This window comes from Salmo trutta, unplaced genomic scaffold (genome assembly GCF_901001165.1).
Source record: "Salmo trutta unplaced genomic scaffold, fSalTru1.1, whole genome shotgun sequence".
Taxonomy (NCBI): Eukaryota; Metazoa; Chordata; class Actinopteri; order Salmoniformes; family Salmonidae; genus Salmo; species Salmo trutta.
In genome coordinates, this window is record NW_021823195.1 from 1231806 (window position 1) to 1248752 (window position 16947).

General features: G+C 44.3%; 2 long non-coding RNA genes across 2 annotated transcripts; both read right to left on the bottom strand.

The window, feature by feature from the left end:
* Positions 1–336: 336 nt before the first annotated feature.
* LOC115189599 (uncharacterized) lies at positions 337–3974 on the bottom strand. Its single transcript, XR_003876961.1, has 3 exons — positions 3882–3974; positions 3562–3655; positions 337–518 (listed from the first exon to the last, which is right to left on the bottom strand). It is a non-coding gene; the product is annotated as an uncharacterized LOC115189599 (long non-coding RNA).
* Positions 3975–4026: 52 nt separating this feature from the next.
* On the bottom strand, positions 4027–16304 carry LOC115189600 (uncharacterized). The gene is made up of 4 exons (XR_003876963.1): positions 16098–16304; positions 7124–7177; positions 5631–5749; positions 4027–4070 (listed from the first exon to the last, which is right to left on the bottom strand). It is a non-coding gene; the product is annotated as an uncharacterized LOC115189600 (long non-coding RNA).
* Between the last annotated feature and the right edge of the window lie 643 nt (positions 16305–16947).

Sequence of the window (16947 nt, forward strand, 5' to 3'; positions counted from 1 at the left end):
ACAGGAGCTAGTTGTATTACAGGAGCCAGTTGTATTACAGGAGCCAGTTGTATTACAGGATATAGTTGTATTACAGGATATAGTTGTATTACAGGAGCTAGTTGTATTACAGGATATAGTTGTATTACAGGATATAGTTGTATTACAGGAGCTAGTTGTATTACAGGAGCTAGTTGTATTACAGGAGCTAGTTGTATTACAGGATATAGTTGTATTACAGGATATTGTTGTATTACAGGAGCTAGTTGTATTACAGGATATAGTTGTATTACAGGATATAGTTGTATTACAGGATATAGTTGTATTACAGGAGCTAGTTGTATTACACGAGTTATTGGTGACCTCACCTCGGCTTTCACATCTTCCCAGGGTGCACCTGCGGGTTTGGAGGGAGGAGTCAGAACACGACGTGAAGACATCATCACAAGATCGCCCTCTCCGCTGGAAGCCACTCCCACAGGTGACCGAACATTCCGTCCACTCCGACCATGGGGACCATCCATCTTCACTTCCCAACCCTATACACACACACACACACACACACACCACACACACACACACACACACACACACACACACACACACACACACACACACACGCAAACACGCACACAAACACACAAACAAATACACACACGTACACAAACACACATATGCATACGCACACATATGTATACATATGGCATGGCTCCAACACCATCATTAAGTTTGCTGATGACACAACAGTGGTAGGCCTGATCACCGACAACGATGAGACAGCCTATAGGGAGGAGGTCAGAGACCTGGCCGGTGCGAGGATATAAACCTCTCCCTCAACGTGAACAAGACATAGGAGATGATTGTGGACTACAGGAAAAGGAGGACTGAGTACGCCCCCATTCTCATCGACGGGGCTGTAGTGGAGCAGGTTGAGAGCTTTCAAGTTCCTTGGTGTCCACATCACCAACAAACTAGAATGGTCCAAGCACACCAAGACAGTCGTAAAGAGGGCACGACAAAGCCTATTCCCCCTCAGGAGACTGAAAAGATTTGACATGGGTCCTCAGATCTTCAAAAGGTTCTACAGCTGCACCATCGAGAGCATCCTGACTGGTTGCATCACTGCCTGGTATGGCAACTGCTCGGCCTCTGACCGCAAGGCACTACAGAGGGTAGTGCGTACGTACATCACTGGGGACAAGCTTCCTGCCATCCAGGACCTCTACACCAGGTGGTGTCAGAGGAAGGCCCTAGAAATTGTCACTGACTCCAGCCACCCTAATCATAGACTGTTGTCTCTGCTACCGCACGGCAAGCACTACCGGAGTGCCAAGTCTAGGACAAAAAGGCTTCTAAACAGCTTCTACCTCCAGGCCATAAGACTCCTGAACATCTAATCAAATGGCTACCCAGACTATTTGCATTGCCCCCTCCCCCCCTCTTTTACGCTGCTGCTACTCTCTGTTATTATCTATGCATAGTAACTTTAATAACTCTACCTACATGTACATATTACCTCAACTAACTGGTGCCCCTGCACATTGACTCTGTACCGGGACCCCCTGTATATAGCCTCCACATTGACTCTGTACCGGTACCCCCTGTATATAGCCTCCACATTGACTCTGTACCGGTACCCCCTGTATATAGTCTCCACATTGACTCTGTACTGGTACCCCCTGTATATAGTCTCCACATTGACTCTGTACCGGGACCCCCTGTGTATAGCCTCCACATTGACTCTGTACCGGTACCCCCTGTATATAGTCTCCACATTGACTCTGTACCGGTACCCCCCTGTATATAGTCTCCACATTGACTCTGTACCGGTACCCCCTGTATATAGCCTCCACATTGACTCTGTACCGGTACCCCCTGTATATAGCCTCCACGTTGACTCTGTACCGGTACCCCCTGTATATAGCCTCCACATTGACTCTGTACCGGTACCCCCTGTATATAGTCTCCACATTGACTCTGTACCGGTACCCCCTGTATATAGCTCCCACATTGACTCTGTACCGGTACCCCCTGTATATAGCCTCCACATTGACTCTGTACCGGTACCCCCTGTATATAGCCTCCACATTGACTCTGTACCGGGACCCCCTGTATATAGCCTCCACATGACTCTGTACCGGTACCCCCTGTATATAGTCTCCACATTGACTCTGTACCGGGACCCCCTGTATATAGCCTCCACATTGACTCTGTACCGGTACCCCCTGTATATAGCCTCCACATTGACTCTGTACCGGTACCCCCTGTATATAGTCTCCACATTGACTCTGTACCGGTACCCCCTGTATATAGCCTCCACATTGACTCTGTACCGGTACCCCCTGTATATAGCCTCCACATTGACTCTGTACCGGGACCCCCTGTATATAGGCCTCCACATTGACTCTGTACCGGTACCCCCTGTATATAGTCTCCACATTGACTCTGTACCGGTACCCCCCTGTATATAGCCTCCACATTGACTCTGTACCGGTACCCCCTGTATATAGCCTCCACATTGACTCTGTACCGGTACCCCCTGTATATAGCCTCCACATTGACTCTGTACCGGTACCCCCCTGTATATAGCCTCACATTGACTCTGTACCGGGACCCCCTGTATATAGCCTCCACATTGACTCTGTACCGGTACCCCCTGTATATAGCCTCCACATTGACTCTGTACCGGTACCCCCTGTATATAGCCTCCACATTGACTCTGTACCGGTACCCCTGTATATAGCCTCCACATTGTTATTTTATTGCTGCTCTTTAACTACTTGTTACTTTTGTTTCTTATTCATATTTTTTAAACTGCATTGTTGGTTAAGGGCTTATAAGAAGGATTTCACTGTGAGGTCTACACCTGTTGTATTCAGCATTTCACTGTGAGGTCTACTACACCTGTTGTATTCAGCATTTCACTGTGAGGTCTACTATACCTGTTGTATTCAGCATTTCACTGTAAGGTCTACTACACCTGTTGTATTCAGCATTTCACTCTAAGGTCTACTACACCTGTTGTATTCAGCATTTCACTGTGAGGTCTACTACACCTGTTGTATTCAGCATTTCACTGTGAGGTCTACTACACCTGTTGTATTCAGCATTTCACTGTGAGGTCTACTACACCTGTTGTATTCAGCATTTCACTGTGAGGTCTACTACACCTGTTGTATTCAGCATTTCACTGTGAGGTCTACTACACCTGTTGTATTCAGCATTTCACTGCGAGGTCTACTACACCTGTTGTATTCAGCATTTCACTGTAAGGTCTACTACACCTGTTGTATTCAGCATTTCACTGCAAGGTCTACACCTGTTGTATTCAGCATTTCACTGCAAGGTCTACTACACCTGTTGTATTCAGCATTTCACTGCAAGGTCTACTACACCTGTTGTATTCAGCATTTCACTGCAAGGTCTACACCTGTTGTATTCAGCATTTCACTGCAAGGTCTACTACACCTGTTGTATTCAGGGCATGTGATGAATAAAATGTCATTTGATTTATACGTGAAAAATATGACTTGTGAAATAATGATGAGAAATAGAGTAGACTAAGTGAATGTGTTTCCTCACCCAGACACACAGGGCAGCATTCCCCTTCAGTGAAGGAAGGACTGGAACATATTACTGGAGGACAGGTGACCTGCTGACACACTGCCTTCCCCTCCTACACACACACACACACACACACACACACACACACACACACACACACACCACACCACACCACACCACACCACACCACACACACACACACACACACACACACACACAGTAGTAAAGCAAAAGGGCCTAGAGATATCTTGACAAGAGTTGTGTGTGTGTGTGTGTGTGTGTGTGTGTGTGTGTGTGTGTGTGTGTGTGTGTGTGTGTGTGTGTGTGTGTGTGTTTACCTGGCAGGTACAGGATGTGCAGCTGTCTGAAACCCAGTCCTCCTCCCACTGATACACATGTCCGTCCTGCACACACACTTTCTCCTCTTCATCATCCTCTTCTCCTCCTCCTCCTCTTCCTCCTCCCTCTCTTTCTAAATTGCTGCCCAACTCAGAGAGAGCTTCACGCAATGCCTCATTCTCCTCTGTCTGAACACACAGATGAATACGGCAGGAGGTTTGTGGATCTGGTTACGGTTAGCACTGATGCTGTGTGTGTGTGTGTGTGTGTGTGTGTGTGTGTGTGTGTGTGTGTGTGTGTGTGTGTGTGTGTGTGTGTGTGTGTGTGTGTGTGTGTGTGTGTGTGTGTGTGTGTGTGTGTGTGTGTGTGTGTGTGTGTGTGTGTGTGTGTGTGTGTGTGTGTGTGTGTGTGTGTGTGTGTGTGTGTGTGTGTGTGTGTGTGTGTGTGTGTGTCACACTCCATGAGAATCCAAAATATAAGCTTTTTTTCTCCAACGTTTGTAAACATTGGAAATGTAAACAAAGACTGTACAGCCTCAAAACATGGTTAAAACAATAATGTTGATATCATGGAGGGTCAGTCCTTGTATCCACAGCTCTGTCTATTAGTCTGAGAGTTGGTTACATTTCTCCAGGCCCATCCCTCAGCTTTTTACCAAAACAGGCGGGGCGACCGTTTTGTTATTGTTTCATCTGTGGATTTGCCCTTTAAACAGTGTCACCAGCAGAAAGGTCAACAACAGGCCGATAGCAAACGTAGCATATTGCAGTCATTTATCACATGTAAACAGCACTTTCAGTAGTGCTCAAATCACATCAAGCCATTCCATCAGTGAGGCATTTATTCATCACCTGGAATCAATGAGCCCAATCAGTTCTCCATGACAACACAATTAATAACAACAGAGTAGGGCTGGCTGTGCTCAGGTGGGTCATGCTCAGGTGGGTCATGCTCAGGTGGGTCATGCTCAGGTGGGTCATGCTCAGGTGGGTCATGCTCAGGTGGATCATGCTCAGGTGGATCATGCTCATGCTCAGGTGGGTCATGCTCAGGTGGGTCATGCTCAGGTGGGTCATGCTCATGCTCAGGTGGGTCATGCTCAGGTGGGTCATGCTCAGGTGGGTCATGCTCAGGTGGATCATGCTCAGGTGGATCATGCTCAGGTGGGTCATGCTCAGGTGGGTCATGCTCAGGTGGGTCATGCTCAGGTGGGTCATGCTCAGGTGGGTCATGCTCAGGTGGGTCATGCTCAGGTGGGTCATGCTCAGGTGGGTCATGCTCAGGTAAAACTATTTGGCTAATCTATACTTCCAGTTTTCTAAGTCCTATTCTTGAAGATCAAGGGGTATAACATTTATTGGAATGACTGGAATTCTGATAGCCTTTGGTTTTTAATGTAAAGATATAATTTAATCGTATTATTATATGTAGTAGAAAGCGATGGGTTAGAAGAAGCCTACATAACCAACCCATGAAGTAAAATGTAACATCCATAAATGGCCAGCTATGTAAACTTTAACATTGATTTATTCTGCAATAGATGTCATTCAATTGGTAAAATACATTCTTCTAATGCCTCTTCAGGGGAAATTAATCTAAAAGTAACAGAATGTAATCAGATTACTGAGTTTGGGTAAACCAATAGTTACATTACTGATTACAAGTCTGGACAGGTAACCAGTACTGTAATGGATTACATTTAGGAAGTAACCATGGCAACCCTGTCTGTATGTGTCTGTGTGTCTTACAGCTCTCTGAAGGTCACGCAGCAGACTAGTGGTAACGATGTGGAGGCCATGCAGCTCTGATAACAGATCATTCAGCTCCTCACAGGACCGACGACACATTACCTCAGCACGATCCAGCCCTACACACGCACCCACGCACGCACGCATGCGCACACGCACACGCACACGCACACACACACGCAGAATCAGAGCTAACCCAGACCAGATCCACAAGCCTCCTGCTGTCTTTATCTGTGTGTTCAGACAGAGTTTTCTTAACATTGTTTTTGATAAAGGTGTTATGGATATTTAAGGTGTTATAGTGAAGGTGTTATGGATAGTGAAAGTGTTATAGTGAAGGTGTTATGGATAGTGAAGGTGTTATAGTGAAGGTGTTATGGATATTAAAGGTGTTATGAATATTAAAGGTGTTATGGATAGTGAAGGTGTTATAGTGAAGGTGTTATGGATAGTGAAGGTGTTATGGATAGTGAAGGTGTTATGGATAGTGAAAGTATTATAGTGAAGGTGTTATGGATAGTGAAGGTGTTATAGTGAAGGTGTTATGGATAGTGAAAGTGTTATAGTGAAAGTTTTATGGATAGTGAAAGTTTTATGGATAGTGAAGGTGTTATAGTGAAGGTGCTATGGATAGTGAAGGTGTTATAGTGAAGGTGTTATGGATAGTGAAAGTATTATAGTGAAGGTGTTATGGATAGTGAAGGTGTTATGGATAGTGAAGGTGTTATGGATAGTGAAAGTGTTATGGATAGTGAAGTTGTTATGGATAGTGAAGGTGTTATGGATAGTGAAGTTGTTATGGATAGTGAAGTTGTTATGGATAGTGAAGGTGTTATGGATAGTGAAGGTGTTATGGATAGTGAAGGTGTTATGGATAGTGAAAGTATTATAGTGAAGGTGTTATGGATAGTGAAGGTGTTATAGTGAAGGTGTTATGGATAGTGAAGGTGTTATAGTGAAAGTTTTATGGATAGTGAAAGTTTTATAGTGAAGGTGTTATGGATAGTGAAGGTGTTATGGATAGTGAAGGTGTTATGGATAGTGAAGTTGTTATGGATAGTGAAGGTGTTATGGATAGTGAAGTTGTTATGGATAGTGAAGGTGTTATGGATAGTGAAGGTGTTATGGATAGTGAAGGTGTTATGGATAGTGAAAGTATTATAGTGAAGATGTTATGGATAGTGAAGGTGTTATAGTGAAGGTGTTATGGATAGTGAAGGTGTTATAGTGAAGGTGTTGTGGGAGGGGCTGGGAAAATGCTACTTACGGGACCGGAGCTACGGGACCAGAGCTACGGGACCAGAGCTACGGGACCAGAGCTACAGGACCAGAGCTACGGGACCAGAGCTACGGGACCAGAGCTACGGGACCAGAGCTACGGGACCGGAGCTACAGGACCAGAGCTACGGGACCAGAGCTACTGGACCAGAGCTACTGGACCAGAGCTATGCCACAGCACACAGATTGGTGTATAGGGTGCAGAATTACATTACCTGCTGTCAGATCACAGAGAAACACCATCAGCCAGGCAATCAGTGGTGTCATCCCTACACACACACACACACACACACACACACACACACACACACACACACACACACACACACACACACACACACACAATTATACAGTGCATTTGGAAAGTATTCAGACTCCGTGACTTTTTTGACATTTTGTTAAGTTACAGCTTTATTCTAAATGGATTAAACAAATAAAACATCCTCATCAATCTATACACACCCTGCCCCATATAGACAAAGACTATTCTAAATGGATTAAATAAAAAAAACATCCTCATCAATCTATACACACCCTACCCCATATAGACAAAGCAAAAACAGGTATTTACACATTTTAGAAATTTGAGAAAAAATGTAAAACAGAAATACCTTATTTACATAAGTATTCAGACCCTTTGCTATGAGACTCAAAATTTTGCTCAGGTGCATCCTGTTTCCATTGATCATCCTTGAAATGTTTCCACAACTTGATTGGAGTCCACCTGTGGTAAATTCAATTGATTGGACATGATTTAGAAAGGCACACCTGTCTATATAAGGCCCCACAGTTAACAGTGCTTGGCAAAAACCAAGCCATGAGGTCGAAGGAATTATTCGTAGAGTTCCGAGACAAGATCATGTCGAGGCACAGATCTGGGGAAGGGTACCAAAAAATGTACGCAGCACTGAAGGTCCCCAAGAACACACTGGCCTCCATCATTCTTAAATGGAAGAAGTTTGGAACCACCAAACTGGTGGTCACTCTGATAGAGCTCCTAAGGAGTTCCTCTGTGGAGATGGGAGAACCTTCCAGAAGGACAACCATCTCTGCAGCACTCCACCAATCAGGCCTTTATGGTAGAGTGGCCAGACGAAGCCACTCCTCAGTAAAATGCACATGACAGCCCGCTTGGAGTTTGCCAAAAGGAACCAAATGGAGTCAGACCATGAGAATCAAGATTCTCTGGTCTGATGAAACCAAGATTGAACTATTTGGCCTGAATGCCAAGCGTCAAATCTGGAGGAAACCAGGCACAATCCCTACGGTGAAGCATGGTGGTGGCAGCATCATGCTGTGGGGATGTTTTCAGCGGCAGGGACTGGGAGACTAGTCAGCATGAAGGGAAAGATGAACAGAGCAAAGTACAGAGAGAACCTTGATGAAAACCTGCTCCAGAGTGCTCAGGACCTCAGACTGGGGTGAAGGATCACCTTCCAACAGGACAATGTCCCTAAGCACACAGCCAAGACAACGCAGAAGTGGCTTCTGGACAAGCTAGCTTCCGTCGTCCTCTGGGTACAATGATTCAATACAAAACCTAGGAGGCTCATGGTTCTCAACCCCTTCCATAGACTTACACAGTGGCTGTGGTCCAAACACTTAAAAGACACACCCTCGTCCACTTACCCTTGCCTTATGCCCTTGGGGGAATCCCCGTCACCATCTTGGAGGGTGGTCCAAATGATTAGCCAAGCAAGAGAAGTTTGCACGTAAGGCCCTTAGCCCTCATTTTTAGTCGGCTTTGCGAGTGTATAATTATGTTCACTCCGGGGCCTGAAACTCCCCATAATTCAATTTGTGACGATTGTACATCCGCTAAGAAAAATGCCAAAACGTAAAAATAACATCAATGGAGAAGTCAACATACAAGTGGAAGTAAAAACGAATGCAAATAAGTTAGAAATTGTGCTACTAACGCACATGACGGCACATCTTTTGGAAATTGTAGAAATATAACATTTTCCTTCTTCAGAAGTTCCTGCTAGGCAGGCTAACGTTAGTTAGCTAATTAATTTGCTAGCTATCATACAGTAGGCGTATATTAATAATTATATAGTTAATATAAGTAGACATGTAATCATAATTGACTGTAGCGCATATAAAGCAACCACAAGTTACTGGTGGCTGAAGACACAATCATCGCGGGATGAACGAGTGACGAATTTCCGGCCAATGGTGGTCCAATTAAAAATCATTCCTGCCTCCTTTGCCCCCTCGCCCTGTAAGTGTACACTCATCACACATCATGATACGGCATCAGAAGTGTCCACTTAATTTGAGGGCTGAGTGGACAGGGTGTGTCTTTTAAGTGTTTGGACTGCAAGCAGAAATGATGACAACTTTATGTTGAATGTGACGTTACTTTAGCTAATATGATGACAATGATGTAGGCTGTGTGTAGCGGTTATGATATCGTTTGGCTGGAAAGGTTTCTTCGCCTGGTCACATACAGCTGATGTGTTGTGCATTGAAGTCCATAAGCGAAGGGAAAAGGTGAGAGGAAGCGAGCGCATAGGAATAAAACATGGCTGCTATGAAAGTGAACTGTGTTTACGCGTGATCAGGGGTGTATTCATTCTGCCGATTCTGTTGAAAAACATTTCTTAAACAGAAGCAAATGGAACGAAATGGGGATAAACATACCTGAATTTGTCCAATAGAAACTCTTGTTTGCAACTGTTGGACAAATGATAACACCCTAGATAAGCTAGATGCAGATCTCTCGACCTGTGTGTTCCTATGCTGTAAACCTTTTTTCATAGACCCTCTCTTTCTAAAATGAACCGCCGAAATTGTTGCAACCCCTATTACTAGCCTGTTCAACCTCTCTTTTGTGTCGTCTGAGATCCCCAAAGATTGGAAAGCTCCCGCAGTCATCCTCCTCTTCAAAGGGGGAGACAATCTAGACCCAAAATGCTACAGACCTATATTTATCCTACCCTGCATTTCTAAGGTCTTCGAAAGTCAAGATAACAAACAGATCACCGACCATTTCGAATCCCACCGTACCTTCTCCGTTATGCAATCTGGTTTCCGAGCTGGTCACGGGTGCACCTCAGCCACACTCAAGGTCCTGAAACTTTATCATAATCGCGATGGATAAGAGACAATACTGTGCAGCTGTATTCATCGACCTGGCCAAGGCTTTCGACTTTGTCAATCACCACATTCTTATCGGCAGACTCAACAGCCTTGGTTTCTCAAATGACGGCCTCGCCTGGTTCACCAACTACTTCTCAGACAGAGTTCAGTGTGTCAAATCGGAGGGCCTGTTGTCCGGACCTCTGGCAGTCTCTATGGGGGTGCCACAATTCTCGGGCCGACTCTTTTCTCTGTATACATCAATGATGTTGCTCTTGCTGCTGGTGATTCTCTGATCCACCTCTATGAAGACGACACCATTCTGTATACTTCTGGCCCTTCTTTGGACACTGTGTTAACTAACCTCCAGACGAGCTTCAATGCCATACAACTCTCTTTCCGTGGCCCCCAACTGCTCTTAAATGCTAGTAAAACCAAATGCATGCTTTTCAACCGTTCACTGCCCGCACCCGCCCGCCCGACTAGCATCACTACTCTGGACGGTTCTGACCTAGAATATGTGGACAACTACAAATACCTAGGTGTCTGGCTAGACTGTAAACTCTTCTTCCAGAATAATGTTAAACATCTCCAATCCAAAATCAAATCTAGAATCGGCTTTCTATTCGCAACAAAGCCTCCTTCACTCATGCTGCCAAACATACCCTCGTAAAACTGACTATCCTACCAAGCCTCGACTTTGGCGATGTCATTTACAAAATAGCTTCCAACAATCTACCCAGCAAACTGGATGCAGTCTATAACAGTGCCATCCGTTTTGTCACCAAAGCCCCATATACCACCCACCACTGCGACCTGTATGCTCTCGTCGGCTGGCCTTCGCTACATATTCGTCACCAGACCCACTGGCTCCAGGTCATCTATAAGCCTATGCTAGGTAAACCTCCGCCTTATCTCAGCTCACTGGTCACGATAACAACACCCACCCGTAGCACGAGCTCCAGCAGGTATATCTCACTGGTCATCTCCAAAGCCAACACCTCCTTTGGCCGCCTTTCCTTCCAGTTCTCTGCTGCCAGTGACTGGAACGAATTGCAAAAACCACTGAAGCTGGAGACTTACATTTCCCTCACTAACTTTAAACATCAGCTATCTGAGCAGCTAACCGATCACTGCAGCTGTACATAACCCATCTGTAAATTGCCCACCCAATCTACCTACCTCATCCCCATATTGTTTTCATTTACTTTCTGCTCTTTTGCACACCAGTATTTCTACTTACACACCATCTGCTCATCTATCACTCCAGTGTTAATCTGCTAAATTGCTCAGGTGCTTCGTTATTATGGCCTATTTATTGCCTTACCACCTCATGCCATTTGCACACACTGTATATAGACTTTCTGTTTTTTCTATTGTATTATTGACTGTACGCTTGTTTATTCCATGTGTAACTCTGTGTTTTTGTTTGTGTCGCACTGCTTTGCTTTATCTTGGCCAGGTCGCAGTTGTAAATGAGAACTTGTTCTCACCTAGCCTACATGGTTAAATAATGGTGAAATAAATACAAAAATAGGCCATATTGTAGAAAATTCATGATGGGTATAGGGGACATTTGAGTATCATGTCGTTGCCTAAACCTATCGCTGTTACATTGAGCTGGATTATGAATGACAGTCACTCAATATATTGTAACAGAAACAAGCCCATGCTAATGAAAAAAATAATTGTCCTCATCTTAAACGACACCGACCTCCACTGATCTACAGAGAAGAAATACGAATGGGAGAAACTCCCCAAATACGTGTGCCAAGCTTGTACCGTCATACCCAAGAAGACTCAAGGCTGTAATCGCTGCCAAGCTTGTACCGTCATACCCAAGAAGAATCGAGGCTGTAATCGCTGCCAAGCCTGTAGCGTCATACCCAAGAAGACTCGAGGCTGTAATCGCTGCCAAGCTTGTAGCGTCATACCCAAGAAGACTCGAGGCTGTAATCGCTGCCAAGCTTGTAGCGTCATACCCAAGAAGACTCGAGGCTGTAATCGCTGCCAAGCTTGTAGCGTCATACCCAAAGACTCGAGGCTGTAAACGCTGCCAAGCTTGTAGCGTCATACCCAAGAAGACTCGAGGCTGTAAACGCTGCCAAGCTTGTAGCGTCATACCCAAGAAGACTCGAGGCTGTAATCGCTGCCAAGCTTATAGCGTCATACCCAAGAAGACTCGAGGCTGTAATCGCTGCCAAGCTTGTAGCGTCATACCCAAGAAGACTCGAGGCTGTAATCGCTGCCAAGCTTGTAGCGTCATACCCAAGAAGACTCGAGGCTGTTATCGTGTCTATTGCATCATTAAAACGGAAGACATGTTTATCAAATAACTCTCTGTAATTATTATTACGCGATTAAACTGATTAATCGTGTAACTGTAATTAACTAGGAGGTCGGGGCATCAAGGAAAATATTCTGATTACAAAGTTATAATTTTCCTAATATAACTTTCAGATATCATAATATCTGATCTCTGAGTCTTCTGATTTAATGACGTATTCTTTACCTCACGTCAATCTCATTCCAAACATCGTAAATTGTTGGTTATCTGCACGAACCCTGGCTAACAAGTTGAATCAGCAATACAAAATTGAGTTTAATTATTTATTTACTAACTAAATAATTCACAGAAATTCAAAACAAACAGATATGGTTACAAGGAAATGATAGAAGAATGTGCCCTAGTGGGCTAAACCGGCATGGCGGCTTGTTACACAAAGAAAGGGGGTTGGGCTTGAATGAAAGAGCGGGAAGACTGAGGAACACAGAAACAGCTTTGCTATGCCATCGTAAATACATTATCGTATGCATTCTAAATTACCGCCCATTTGGAAAAGGAAAATGCAATAAATATTTACTCTGAGCTGCGCTTCGGTAGGTTGGTCGTAGATGCTGGCGGTGTTGGCCAACAGAGATCTTCCTGTCCTCGGAAGAATGTCTTTTGTGGTAAATTGGATACGTTGTAGTATCTTCGTTGTGTGTTAGACTGGATCCGTCATCCGTCCTTTCCTAGCCCACGTCTACAGCGGCCGCTGCTAACTCAATGGCTAGGAAGTATCACTTCTGTAGTGAAAGGGTTCAAAGTTCATACCATTCGCAACCAAAGCTCACGCCGAGGTTGGCTTAGTTCTGTACTTGACGTGTGTCCTTTTAACGCAGAGGCTGCAGACCTCATGTACCGGAACCCTGGTTACATTGTGTCATTGTCTTATATAGTGGCGAGGGGAGGAGGGTGTGTTTCATCGTTTATAACCCCTGTCTCTTCACAGGGGCGGGCCACTGATTAAGCAGGGCACTTTCCTTATGAAAACCCAATTCTCATTTGGAAGCTAAAATTACATTTAATCTTCTAACAAACAGTTTCAATATCAAACATTTAAATTGCACAACAATTCCATGTGAATCTGATAACTAGAATGTGTAGACTTTCCCAGGTACAGTTTATGTCATCCTGTCATCAGTCATAATGTCTCAGATGACAACCGAACTGACATCCATACTCATTAAGTTCCAACGCATATTTCCAACTGGTTCTATTACCGAAATATGATTCCTTTCCCCCCATTTGTTTGATGTTCCCAGACTCTCTATATTTAACAAAGGCTATTCAAAAGTCCTTCAGTAGGGTCAGAGAGAGAGGGGAAGGGAGAAAGGTATTTATGGGGGGGTCATAAACCTTACCCACAGGCCAACGTCATGACACTGTAATCGCTGCCAAGCTTGCAGCGTCAATCCCAAGAAGATTCGAGGCTGTAATCGCTGCCAAGCTTGTAGCGTCATACCCAAGAAGACTCGAGGCTGTAATCGCTGCCAAGCTTGTAGCGTCATACCCAAAGACTCGAGGCTGTAAACGCTGCCAAGCTTGTAGCGTCATACCCAAGAAGACTCGAGGCTGTAAACGCTGCCAAGCTTGTAGCGTCATACCCAAGAAGACTCAAGGCTGTAATCGCTGCCAAGCTTATAGCGTCATACCCAAGAAGACTCGAGGCTGTAATCGCTGCCAAGCTTGTAGCGTCATACCCAAGAAGACTCGAGGCTGTAATCGCTGCCAAGCTTGTAGCGTCATACCCAAGAAGACTCGAGGCTGTAATCGCTGCCAAGCTTGTAGCGTCATACCCAAGAAGACTCGAGTCTGTAATCGCTGCCAAGCTTGTAGCGTCATACCCAAGAAGACTCGAGGCTGTTATCGTGTCTATTGCATCATTAAAACGGAAGACATGTTTATCAAATAACTCTCTGTAATTATTATTACGCGATTAAACTGATTAATCGTGTAACTGTAATTAACTAGGAGGTCGGGGCATCAAGGAAAATATTCTGATTACAAAGTTATAATTTTCCTAATATAACTTTCAGATATCATAATATCTGATCTCTGAGTCTTCTGATTTAATGACGTATTCTTTACCTCACGTCAATCTCATTCCAAACATCGTAAATTGTTGGTTATCTGCACGAACCCTGGCTAACAAGTTGAATCAGCAATACAAAATTGAGTTTAATTATTTATTTACTAACTAAATAATTCACAGAAATTCAAAACAAACAGATATGGTTACAAGGAAATGATAGAAGAATGTGCCCTAGTGGGCTAAACCGGCATGGCGGCTTGTTACACAAAGAAAGGGGGTTGGGCTTGAATGAAAGAGCGGGAAGACTGAGGAACACAGAAACAGCTTTGCTATGCCATCGTAAATACATTATCGTATGCATTCTAAATTACCGCCCATTTGGAAAAGGAAAATGCAATAAATATTTACTCTGAGCTGCGCTTCGGTAGGTTGGTCGTAGATGCTGGCGGTGTTGGCCAACAGAGATCTTCCTGTCCTCGGAAGAATGTCTTTTGTGGTAAATTGGATACGTTGTAGTATCTTCGTTGTGTGTTAGACTGGATCCGTCATCCGTCCTTTCCTAGCCCACGTCTACAGCGGCCGCTGCTAACTCAATGGCTAGGAAGTATCACTTCTGTAGTGAAAGGGTTCAAAGTTCATACCATTCGCAACCAAAGCTCACGCCGAGGTTGGCTTAGTTCTGTACTTGACGTGTGTCCTTTTAACGCAGAGGCTGCAGACCTCATGTACCGGAACCCTGGTTACATTGTGTCATTGTCTTATATAGTGGCGAGGGGAGGAGGGTGTGTTTCATCGTTTATAACCCCTGTCTCTTCACAGGGGCGGGCCACTGATTAAGCAGGGCACTTTCCTTATGAAAACCCAATTCTCATTTGGAAGCTAAAATTACATTTAATCTTCTAACAAACAGTTTCAATATCAAACATTTAAATTGCACAACAATTCCATGTGAATCTGATAACTAGAATGTGTAGACTTTCCCAGGTACAGTTTATGTCGTCCTGTCATCAGTCATAATGTCTCAGATGACAACCGAACTGACATCCATACTCATTAAGTTCCAACGAATATTTCCAACTGGTTCTATTACCGAAATATGATTCCTTTCCCCCCATTTGTTTGATGTTCCCAGACTCTCTATATTTAACAAAGGCTATTCAAAAGTCCTTCAGTAGGGTCAGAGAGAGAGGGGAAGGGAGAAAGGTATTTATGGGGGGGTCATAAACCTTACCCACAGGCCAACGTCATGACACTGTAATCGCTGCCAAGCTTGCAGCGTCATACCCAAGAAGACTCGAGGCTGTAATCGCTGCCAAGCTTGTAGTGTCATACCCAAGAAGACTCGAAGCTGTAATCGCTGACAAGCTTGTAGTGTCATACCCAAGACTCGAGGCTGTAATCGCTGCCAAAGTTGCTTTAACAAAGTACTGAGTAAAGGGTCTGAATACTTTTGTAAATGTGATATTGCATTTTTTTTATTTTATACATTTGCAAAAATGTCTAAAAACCAGTTTTTGCTATGTCATTATGGGGTATTGTGTGTAGATTGATGAGGGGGAAAACGATTCAATACTTTTTAGAATAAGGCAGTAGCGTACAAAATATGGAAAAAGTCAAAGGGTCTGAATACTTTTGGAATGCACTGTAGACTGATAAATAACATTGGTAATGGTCTCTGTTGCTTATAGAAACAGTGACATGAACAGCAGAGAAATGTTACAAACTAACAAACTAACATTGGACCTACCTGCTCCTCAGTGTCCTGTTTTAACGTCCCAACTCCTCCTCAGTGTCCTGTTTTAACGTCCCAACTCCTCCTCAGTGTCCTGTTTTAACGTCCCAACTCCTCCTCAGTGTCCTGTTTTAACGTCCCAACTCCTCCTCAGTGTCCTGTTTTAACGTCCCAACTCCTCCTCACTGTCCTGTTTTAACGTCCCAACTCCTCCTCAGCCTCCTTGTCAGATAGATGCACAGTAACATCCCACGTCAGTTAAGCGTTATAATGCGAGAGAGAGAGAGAGAGAAATGTGTGTGTGTGTGTTTGTGTGTGTGTGTGTGTGAGACAGGAACAGGGACCATATTTTACCTGTCTGTCTGGCGTTAAGCAGAGCTGCATATATCCCAGAGAGAGACCCTACTGGAGATAGGGAAAAAGTGTGTGTGTGTGTCTGTGTGTGTGTTTGTGTCTGTGTGTGTGTGTGTGTGTGTGTGTGTGTGTGTGTGTGTGTGTGTGTGTGTGTGTGTGTGTGTGTGTGTGTGTGTGTGTGTGTGTGTGTGTGTGTGTGTGTGTGTGTGCGACCCTCCATGCTCAGATGATTATGGAGGAGACTCCTGGGTAAAACTAAATCTCATCTCCCAGAACACACTGGGGCTCCTCTTTCTCTCTCTCACTAGGTTGTAGCAACCTCATGATGGGTAGAGGGAACATTAGAGTATCATGCAGTAACCTAAACCCATCACTGTTACATTGAACTGGGTGAATATGAAGGACAGTATCCTAAACCCATCACTGTTACATTGAACTGGGTAAATATGAAGGACCAGTATCCTAAACCCATCACTGTTACATTGAACTGGGTGAATATGAAACACAGTAT